An 11048-nucleotide genomic window follows, 5' to 3' on the forward strand; every position below is an offset into this window, starting at 1 on the left:
GAGAAAATGTGAAGGAGAGGAAGTTTGTGTCAGGGAGGAAGCTGGGTCAGAGGGCAGACACGGCCTCAAATTCTCCAGCAAAACAAAAGGCCAGATCAGCCACTAACGGGGAGGAAAAGGAGTGTTGGCCTTTCCACTCTGCTTCCAGATAAGTGGCTGTTTTTCACAAGACGCGACGCAGCAGGGCACGGTGAACTAAAGGGTTCCAAGTGCGAACACTTTGAGGGAATTCGCATACTGTTTGGTTCTTCATAATGTTTATCAGTGAATTAAAAGCTCTGGTAAACTGTTAAACATGAGACCAGTCTTAACTCTTTTTGGAAGTCTCAGCTTTATTGAGGCATTAATAGACGTACAAAATTATAAGGTATTTGATGTGTACATCATGGTGATTGATATAACTTTTTGTTTTTCTCTGGCATTTTCCAAATGTATTGGGGAACCCTTTTCTTTCTTAACTTCCTTCAAAACAAAACCCCAAAATCCCCACAAAACCCCCATTCATATCTCAAAGGACATGTGTAATCTTTGGGACAGATTCCAGGAAGCACTGTGTGAAGGACCCAAGAGGAGGCTATGTGTGAGCCAGCCTAGAGGGGAGGGTGTCAGCTAAGGACAGATGAGTTTGTTAGTGTGCAGAATTAACACAATTTCCTGTTTTTGTTTTGTCTTATCCAGCAACATTAACTGACCTAGAGCAAAGAGCCCCTAGAAATGCAGCCAGCTGCCAAGAGGGTGGAAGGTGACAGGGACAAGGGAGTTGGGTGTTAGTGACACGGTGTTGAAACTGTTGGCCTGGGGAGTGGCTGAGACCTGACCCAGGCTCTCTTTTCACTCACCATCTTCTCCAGAGGACGGTGCCAAGACCTCTGGGGACACGGGGAAGGGGTGGACGATCTCTTGTATCTGTGTGAGGCATCACAAAGGAAGGGACCACGACGCTGAGTCTTCAGGAGTAAACGGGAGTTTGCTAGGTAGGTAAGAAGGAAAAGGACATCCCAGGCCAATGGCATAAAGGTGCAACAGTGTGGAGGGGTGACAGAAGGTGACAGCTTCCAGAGCTGTTGAGAAATTTAGTGCAGGAGCCAAGGAAACAGGAGAGAACAGAGAGAGCAGGACCGGGGTCATGGGTGCAAACTTCAGAGGGTGTTACGGAGGGTGGGGAAAAAGAACACGGATGAAGGTCTTGTGCCTTTGTTTTTGATGTTTCCGAAGAGCTTATTGCTATTTTCTAGATAATTTTCTTTCTCAGTTTGCATTCCCTCTTTAACTCAAATTGTTTAAGATAAATTTTAGAAGTATATTTCTGGTGGTTGTAACTTTTTATCTTTTGGTGGTATTAAATTCTCATTTTATTGTAATGTTATAATCAAAAGATTGTATTCAGCTTTTTGAAATCCGTTAAGGTTTTCTTTATTTCCTAAAATTTGGTTAACTTTTTGGCTCTTGTATCTTCAGAGGGGAAAAAAAACCACATACATTAGTTGTACCTTATTATTTATGCTATTTAGTTCTTTTACATGCTGTGTGTGTGTGTTTATGTGTGTGTATCCAAATCTTATTCTCTATGGACCAAAAGTCTTGAATTGAATTCTTCTATCTCTAATGACTTTCTTTTCTATGTATCTTTTTTTAAGTTTTTTTTTTTTTAATGTGGACCATTTTTAGTCTTTATTAAATTTGTTACAATATTGATTCTGTTTTGTGTTTTGGCTTTTTTGGTTTTGGGGTTTTTTGCATTTTTTGCATTTTGGTTTTTTGGCCAGGAGGCATGTGAAATTTTAGCGCCCCCACCAGGGATCGAACCTGCACCCCAGCACCAAAAGGTGAAGTCTTCACCACTGGACTTCCAGGGAAGTCCCCCCAGTGACTTTCTACTATTTTTCTTTGAGGTTCCTGTAAAGAAGTTCTTAATCTTGAGAATATTGTGATCACATTTGTAATTTAGAAGAGAAAACGTGGGCAGCCATGTGGAGGAGGGTTTTGGGTGGAGATTGGAGGTGGCAGGCTAGAAGTGCAGGCAGAGGTCATAGAGAAAGAAAAGGAGGGGACACACTAGCCTGGAGAATCACATGGACATGTGGGCACACAGGAGGCAGAGGAGCTAGGAGGGCCCAGGATGCTGCTGCTAGTATTTAGGTTTGAAGGTGGGATACAGTGAGTAGGGTGTCCTCACACCGTATTGTAACAAGCTATTGATTATTTGTGGCTTTTTGTTTGTTTTGTTTTTGGCTGCACCCACACGGCTTGTGGGATCTTAGTTTCCTGACCAGGGATCGAACTTGTGTCCCCTGAAGGGGAAGCGCTGAGTCCTAACCTTTGGATCACCGGGGACATCCCAACTTGCTGTTTATTTGACTTATCTCTATCTCCCCAGTAAGGGCGGGACCATGTCTGCTTGCTGTCTGTTGTCTCCTCTGAGCCTGGCACAAGTGGTTCCTGGCACACAATACAGGTTGCAAAACAGAATTTAATAAGTGAATGAAACCCTGTCCCTGAGGTGGCTGTGGGACCACCAGGAGAAGTGTCCAGTGGGTGGCTGGGAACGAAGGTTGGAGAAGGATCAGGGCAGTGAATCCCTGATGAGAGAGCGTGCTTGCTGAAGTGGGGGTGGCCAGAAGGGGACAGGGACAAGCAAAAGGGGTCAGGGTAGAATTTGGTGGGGTCCCAGGGGGCTGCTCTTTCTGCAAGAGACTCGAGTCTGCCTTCGGCCATGGTGCCCACGCACTGGGAATCAAGAGTTCTGGGAATCTCCCATTTTGTCAGAGGATTTTGTCTGTCCATTCAAAGATTTGATCCCACCTCTATCCATTGTCTGTTCTATCCATATCACTTCATTGACTATTTCCCCTCTTCTCCATCAACTCTCCTCCAGGTTATTTTTTTCTCTCCCTGTATTCTCCTGTCTCCTCTTGGATTTTCCCTCCCGTTCAGAAAACAGAGGGTCTGAGCTGTCCCCTGCTCCCTCACTGATCACCAGTAGGCATTCGAGGCAGCCCTCACCCCTCGGGGTGTGCGATCCATCATCTGCATGGTATAATGAGACCTACCTTCCCCTGTTATGCCGCCTTTACACAGGCCTCTATTTCTTAAGAAATAAACTGTTGTTTAATAGCAGTAAAGACTTTCACCACCTTAATCCACAATTCTGTGGCGATTCACATGACACTGCTTCTAAATGCTGTCAACTCAGAATTATTTGGGTGGGCTCTTACAGGGACAGAGTGGATGTGGTCCCAGAAGGCCACCTCTAGCCTGGGGAGCAGGCGCAAACTGACTCTGTTCTGAGGGCTCCACCTGAAATGCATAGAGCTTGACAAATGTTTGCTAAGTAAATGAAAGATGGTCATTCTCTATCTCATTAATATTCATTAAATTATAAAGTGTTTTAAGAGGTGAAGAGAGTTCTTACCCAGACAGTCTTTCCATGGGTTGGGAGTGAAGGGAATATCCTTGATAGCAGGCTCAGTGCCAGGAGGGTCATGTGACCTGAGGTCCAGAGCTGGGAGGGGAGCCCAGGCTCCTGGAACCAGCCTGTAGGTTTCCTGGAAGGACCCTCAGGAGGACCCTCTCTAGGAGGAGACTTCTAGTAACCACAGTGATGGGATTAAGGAACCTCTCCCCTTGAGGTATCTGGATGCAGCTGGGTGTGAATTAACTGGTGAAAAGTAACCTGCAAATCTGGGAGTCGTAGTATGTTATGAAAATCTTTTAAAATGAAGAAGGGCCTGCCTTCATGGGTGTTGGGGCATTTATGGGTCAACTGGAGGAGATGGAAAGAACAGAAGTTGGTGTGAGGACACCCAAGCAATGGGAAAGTACTCCAGGGGGCAGAACTTCCTCCCTGTGGTCTGGACTCCTCTGTGGGTATCAGCTTGCTGTGAGCCTCCTGACCCGTGTGAAGAAATCACGCATGTGTAGGTATGTGCATCTGGGGGGGTGAGGTGGGTAAAGAGTCTACGGCCAAGGGAAGACCCAGGCATCACTGACCACGGTCTGCTATGGTCAAACAAGTCTGCAAGGTGATGCTGGCCCCCTCATCAGTTCCGTGCCCAGAAACCCACCTCCTTGGGCCTTTTCCCACTATTTCTTAAATCTCCCCCTTTATTTATTCAAGGCTCTTTCCCCTTTATCTGGACCCTCGTACTTTCTGGCTCCCCAGAAGCCTCGACCCATAAGCAATCTCTCTATTGGCATTGCCCCTATTGGGTCCGCCACACTCCAACCCCTCCCCTGCGGAGAACGGCTGGGAGGGTGTGTCCTCTTCTGTTTCATGTAGCTGCCCCTCTGTCTCTTTCTTTCCTTCCCAGCCAAGCTTCTGGAAAGACTTGTCCAATTTGTTATCTTTACTTATTTCTTATCTAGATTCAGCGTGATCCAGTCCGTGTTCCATCTTTTTTCTCAGAAGCCTTTCTCCAACCAAGGTCATCAGTTGCCAAATCCAATCCCAACGGAACCCACTTTCCAAACTTAGCCTTCTTCGTCCTCTTGGCAGTATTTCACGTCTACGTTTTCTCCTCCTTAATGTTTTCTCCTCCTTGACCTTCTGAGGGTGAATATATATAATCCATCTTCCAAACTGGGCCACTGTTTAACATGAAAGGGGGCACTCATTAATTATTATGCCAGGTTGTCCTAACCAAGGCTCCCTCAGGCAAACTCAGACTTATGGTCCTCCCTTCCTCCAAAACCTCCCTCTCCTGTCTCTGGCTCCTCATTTTCAGGCTCCTTTGTGGGATCCTTCTTCTCCATCCTCTCCTTAAACATGCCCCCAGCATTCCCCCATTCTCCCTCTGCACCATCTCCCTGTATGATGTTATCCACTCATGGCTCAATCCTTGTCTGTCTACAATGTCTTGATTCCTATACTCCACATACAAACCCAACTGCTGAATAGAAGTCTCTACCTGGTTGTCCTAGAGGCAGCTCTACATCTGTATTTAAAACAAAATTCGTTATCTTTAACCGAAAATATGTTATCTTCCTGTGAATGAATGGCAGACAGAGGAATATAAAGGAAGTGGTGATTAAGAACATAGCTTCTGCAACCTAAGTGTCCATTGACAGATAAACGGATAAAGATCGGCATAGATGCACAGTGGAATATTACTCAGCCATAATGAAGAATGAAATACAGTCATTTGCAGTAACACAGATGGACCTAGAGAGTATCACATTAAGTGAAGTAAGTCAAATACCATATGCCGTAACTTATTTGTGGAATCTAAAAAGGATACGAATTTATAAAACAGAAAAGACCTACAGACATAGAAAACAATCCTATGGTTATGAAAGGGGAAGGGGAGGGAGGGACAAATTAGTTTGGGGTTAGCAGATACACACTATTATATATAAACTAGATACAAACAACAGAGACCTACTGTATAGCATAGGGAACTATATTCAATAACTTATATAAACAACATATAATGAAAAAGAATCTGAAAAAGAATACATATATTCTCTAGAGCCAAGTCCGGCTCCAGAGACATTTTCTCAAGCACCTCAGTATTTTCTGTGTACCAAGAGGCTAGAAAAGTGTCCAGCAAATAATAAGTGCTCAATAAATTATTTCCACCCTCCATCTAGCCCAAAAATCTCTCTACCCAAAGTGTTAGTCACTCAGTCATGTCCAACTCTTTGCGACCCCATGGACTGTAGCCCACCAGGCTCCTCTGTCCATTGGATTTTCCAGGCAAGAGTACTGGAGTGGGTTGCCATTCCCTTCTCCAGGGGATCTTCTCAGCCCAGGGAGCAAACCCCGGTCTCCTGCATTGCAGGTGGACCCTACCGCCTGAGCCACCAGGGAAGCAGAAAGATTGTCTACCCAGGAGTAGACCTATTTTCCTCATCTTTCCTTACTCTACATCTGTCAAGTCCTGTCAACTATACCTTAAAATGCTATGTGCCTTTCCAGAGTTTACTTTTTTCAAAGTACTTTTAGGATTGAAGTAGAATTGATTTACAGTGTCGTGTTATCTGCTACACAGCAAAGTGATGCAGTTATACACATACATTCTCTTTCTTGTGTAATTACTTTTCTATATTCCTAGTGCATTGTCCAAGATGTCTTGATACTGAAAAGCCAACTCCCAGAGTACCAGGTAAGAATGTAGAGTACACAGATCTGGATGTCTGCAGAGTCTGAGGCTTTTCCTTCCAAACCTCCACTCTGCTTGCTTTCTTAGAACCTTGCTGCATCGCCATGGAAACAAGCCCAGGCCTGCCTTCTGGAGGATGAGAGACCCTGTGGAGCAGAGATGAGCCATCCCTCGAAAGCCAGGCTGCAACCACTGCCCAGCCAAAGCTGCAGCTGACCACAGATCCAAGCCCAGAGGAACTGCTACCTGAGCCCAGAGCAAACTGCTGACCTGCAGAAAGATAGGCTAAATGAGTGGTTGTTTTCAACCACTAAATTTTGGAATAGTCTGTTACGCAGGAAAAGCTTACTGGTATACTTAGAAACAGGGCTTCCCAGATGGTTAAGAACCCACCTACCAATGCAGGAGACATGAGACTTGGGTTTGATCCCTGGGTCACGAAGATCCCCTGGAGGAGGGCATGGCAACCCACCCCAGTATTCTTGCTTGAAGAATCCCATGGACAGAGAAGCCTTGTGGGTTACAGTCCATGGGGTCACAAAGAGTCAGATGAGGAGTCTTAGCACGCCTACATGCTTAGGAATATGCGACAGACAGGGTGGCTTGAATAACAGAAATTATTTTCTCACACATCTAGAGGCTAGAAGTCTAGGATCAAGGTACCAGCAGAGTTAACTTCTGGTGAGACCTCTCTTCCTAGCTTACAGATGGCACCTTCTTGCCGTGTCCTCGTGTGAGCTTTTCTCTGTGTGAGCCCAGAAAGAGAGATCTCTGGTGTCTCTTCCTCTTCGTATAAGGACATTGATCCTATCAGCTTGTTGTCATTGTTCAGTCACTAAGTAGAGTCTGACTCTTTGTGACCCCACAGACTGCAGCACGCCAGACTTTCCTGTCCTCCATTATCTCCGGGAGTTTGCTCAAGTTCATGTCCATTCAGTCGGTGATGCTATCTAACCTATCAGATTAGGGGCCTGAATTTATAACCTGATTTAATCTTTATTACTTCCTTACAGTCTCTGTCTCCATATACAGTAGCACTGGGGACTAGGGCTTCAATGTACGAATTTGTGGGGTCACACAATTCAGTCCATAGCAGGTAGCAACCATCAAGTGGAAGTAAAAAGCCCTAAGAGCTGCTAAGTGAAAGTGAAAGTGTCAGTCACTCAGTTGTGTCCAATTCTGCAACCCCATGGACTGTAGCCCGCCAGGTCCTCTGTCCGTGAATTCTCCAGGCAAGAGTACTGGATTGGGTTGCCGTGCCCTTTTCCGGGGGATCTTCCCAATCCAGGGATCGAACCACAATGCAGGCAGATTCTCTACCATTTGAGCTATCTGGGAAGCTAAGAGCTGCTAAGATCACCTGAAAGGAGTGGGAGGGTAGAGGAGACCCACTGACCAAGGACAGACTCAGGGTCCCCAGTCTGGGGACCAGCAGACCAGCAGACCAGTCCCCTGGGGCCAGCAGTGGATGAGGAGTCCTGTGAAAACAGAGAGGGAAAGGTCAAGGAAGTCCAGGGAGGACCAAGGGGTTGATAAGAAGGCATGAATGCCAAGCCATCCATCATTTCCCAGAGGAGGAAATGACTAATAAAGTCAATGCAGCAGGCAGAGGTCAGGGACTAAGATGTGCCCACTGGTCTTGGCCAGGTCCTTGGTGACCCCGACAAACATCAGAAGTATGGTAGAGCCAGAAGCCATGTCCCCAGTGGACTGAGGAAGAGAAATGAGATAAGGAAAGGAACAAGCAGATAAAGGATGCTGCTGAGAAGTCTGGATGAGAAGGCACAAGAGAAATCAAGAACACAGAATCAAGAAGAGATTTTTTCACGACAGGAGAGACTTGTGTGTCTGTATAGGCTGAGAGGAAGGAGCTAGAAGAAGGGAGAAGTTCATAATGAGGAAACAAGGTTTAGAGGAGGCCGAGGTAGGCGGCAATAACTAGCCTTTCTTAGCATTAGCCTGTGCCAAGCTCTCTGTGCAGCCTGTCTCATGTAACCCTTCCATCAGCTCTGTCAGGTAAAGGCAAGTACCATCCCATCTCACTGATGAGGAAACCGAGGCACTGAGGAGTTTAAGAAATCTGCCCAAGATCACACAGCCAGGAAGGGATATAAATGGGATTGGAACCCTGGCAGCCCGACTCCACAGGCTGGGGGATCTGACCTGGATTTTGGCCTGCTTCTAAAATTAACAGGAAAGCAGTGGGGGTGCGGGGGTGGGGGTGTGCGTGGAAGCGGACTCGGTGGGGAGTAAGAATTTGATGGAGATCATGTGATCCCAGTGGCCTCAATTTTTTTTCCAGTGGTAGGAGACAAGAAGCTAAGCGTTAGGCCCAGGGTCAGAAGGGAGCATGCGGAGAGTGATGGAGGCCCAGAATAGTAAGTGGTTTAGACCCAAGGCTGCTGCATGCGCTGGCAGGTGGTACCCAGTTGGGAGTCTGAGCCTGTAGCGATGCCAGCACTGTGGTGGTGCCCTTCCCAGCAGTGCTCGGGAGCCAAGAGAGGGAGGAGGCTTGCCAAGGGGGTGCCACCAAAGGGTGGGGAGAAGGGCGCTGGGTCCTGGCGAGCATCTGTTGTTCCTGACTTGTCCGTGTCCGAAGAGGGGCCTGCACCCATCCTATGGCGGTCACCCCTGAATCTCAGAGCGGGGGGCCTGGCCTGCTGTGTGTTCGTGGTCCCCAGAGAGGATCTGATTCCAATCGAGCCTGGAGTTCAAGACGAGTCCAGGAGGGTAGGAAGTAAGAGGGGCTGAGAGACAGGACGTAAAAAGTAGAGGGAGGGGGTGAGGGGTGACGGGGCAGGGTGCCAAGGAAGGTGATGTGAGCGCTGGGGTAGGAGGACCCCTCAGGGTCTGTGCGATCCTGTTTGGGCAGACTTGGGGGGCTTGAAAGGACTTGGGCTTCCCTGGTAGCTCAGCTGGCAAAGAATCTGCCTGCAATGCAGGCGAGAGATCTGAGATGCCAGTTTGATTCCTGGGTTGGGAAGATCCCCTGCAGGAGGGCATGACAACCTACTCCAGTATTCTTGCCTGGAGAATCCCATGGACAGAGGAGCCTGGTGGGCTACAGTCCATGGAGTCGCAAAGAGTTGGACATGACTGAGCACAGTACATTTTACACCCTCACCCACGCCCATATTCCTACGCCAAAACTGAAAGGAAGTGTCTCAGAGCCTTCCCTTTGTCCTTAAGAGTAGGGACCTCTGAGGGAGAAGCTAAAATAGGGGCGGCCACAGGAGTTGCCTGAGTAGACTTTTCTTTCCACACAACCCCAGCACAGCCCGGGAAACCCACACAGGGGCGCCAGCAGGAGTGGGTTTTCTGTAGGACCCGACGTATCGTCCACGGCTGAAGGACTCTCCAGGGAGAGAAATCCTGGGGAATGGGCTGCGACGACCAGCAATGGGGGAAATGTTAATTCTACCCAACCCACGTTTACAGAGCTCCTAATATATACCAGGCACTATCTCAACAAGACAGGTGGTGTGATCTCGTGTAGCAGCTCCCAGAGCACCTTCTCCAGGATGGTAACCATCTCCCGTTTCTTAAAACGGGGGTGGGGCTCCCAGGTGCAAATAAGTTTGAGAAACACTGGACTAAAGAGCGTTAAACAGATTTACTCCCTGCAGGACTTGTCAGGGCCTTTAATCTGTCACTATGCCCCAAGACATTCCATGAAGTGGAACTGAATTTAGGGTACTTCCACACACACCCCCTCCCCGGCGGGGCCTGCTTGACCACAGGTTTCTCTCATTCCTGGCAGGCCGAGGACAGGAACACCTGATCCACCAACACGCTTTGAGAAGCGCAACGTGGTGGCAGAGTTCAGCTGTGAAGTCAGTCACAAGACCTGGCTCCGAGGTGGGGCCTCAGGCAGGCTGCTTCAGGCCTGTGTGCTGTGTCCGCCTTCCCACCTGTCAACTACAGCTCAAGCATAATGTGCAGTTGCTAGGGTTTTAATGTGTGTGAAGCTGGGAGTGCTGCGCCTGGCACCCAGAAACCACCGACTCACAGGACACCGGCCCGGCTCGGAGACCCTGGTGTCTGCTCTAACATGCTATGACTTGCTGGCCTAGAATCCTCTGATGGGGGGCCAGGGTCAGAGCTGTCTTCTCCCTGAGCTACGGGGACACCAGTCTCAAATGGCTGTCAAAGCCTGAGACAAGAGCAGGGAAAGAGCAGTCATGGGGGATGAGGGTGGGCGGGGGGAGGAGGGGAGAAGGGTGGGAATAGGGGAGGGGAGGGGCGGGAATGGGGGAGGGGAGACCAGGAACGGGGAAGGGGGAGGGGAGGGGGAGGGGAGGGGGAGAGGGAGGGGAGAGGAGGGGGAGGGGAGGGTGAACGGAGAGGAAGGAGGGGAGGGGGAGGGGAAGGGGGAGGAAGGAGGGGAGGGGGAGGAGGAGGGGAGGGGGAGGGGAGGGGGAGAGGGAGGGGAGGGGGAGGGGAGGGGAGGGGAGAGGGAGGGGAGAGGAAGGAGGGGAGGGGAAGGGGGAGGGGAGGGGGACGAGGAAGGGAGACAGGAATGGGGGAGGGGGACGAAGAGGGGAGGGGGGAGGAGGTACTTCCGTTTCCATTCCCATCAGCGAGCGGAGGCTCTAGGAATCTGCGGTCGGTGGGCTGGATTGACTTCTTGGACAGGGTGGCGACGGGCCGGGAACGGCCGGCCAGCCACCCCCGCCCGCAGGGCCCCAGGACTGCGGCGGCCCGAGTGGGCACACCGGAAACCCCCCCAGGCAGGGCAGGCGCTGAGCAGCTGCGGGACTTGGCCCGGGCCCAGCCCTGTCCTTCCTGGAGGTGGCCGCTGGCGGGGAGGCTTACCAGAAACGCTCCGCGGCCGCCGCTCGGGCTGACGTCAGCGCCTGCAGAGGGCGTCGGGCCTGGGGGAGTTCTAGCCCCCGGGGTGTCTGGGGAAAGGACGCCTCCTCTTCCAAGTGCAGTACCGCTTCTCCA

At 49.7% G+C, this 11048-nt stretch overlaps 1 long non-coding RNA gene across 1 annotated transcript; it reads right to left on the reverse strand.

The window, feature by feature from the left end:
- Positions 1-1591: 1591 nt before the first annotated feature.
- On the reverse strand, positions 1592-11048 carry LOC136145003 (uncharacterized). The gene is made up of 2 exons (XR_010658668.1): positions 10917-11048; positions 1592-4587 (listed from the first exon to the last, which is right to left on the reverse strand). It is a non-coding gene; the product is annotated as an uncharacterized lncRNA (long non-coding RNA).

The sequence above is a fragment of the Muntiacus reevesi genome, chromosome 12 (genome assembly GCF_963930625.1).
Source record: "Muntiacus reevesi chromosome 12, mMunRee1.1, whole genome shotgun sequence".
In the NCBI taxonomy this organism is placed as follows: Eukaryota; Metazoa; Chordata; class Mammalia; order Artiodactyla; family Cervidae; genus Muntiacus; species Muntiacus reevesi.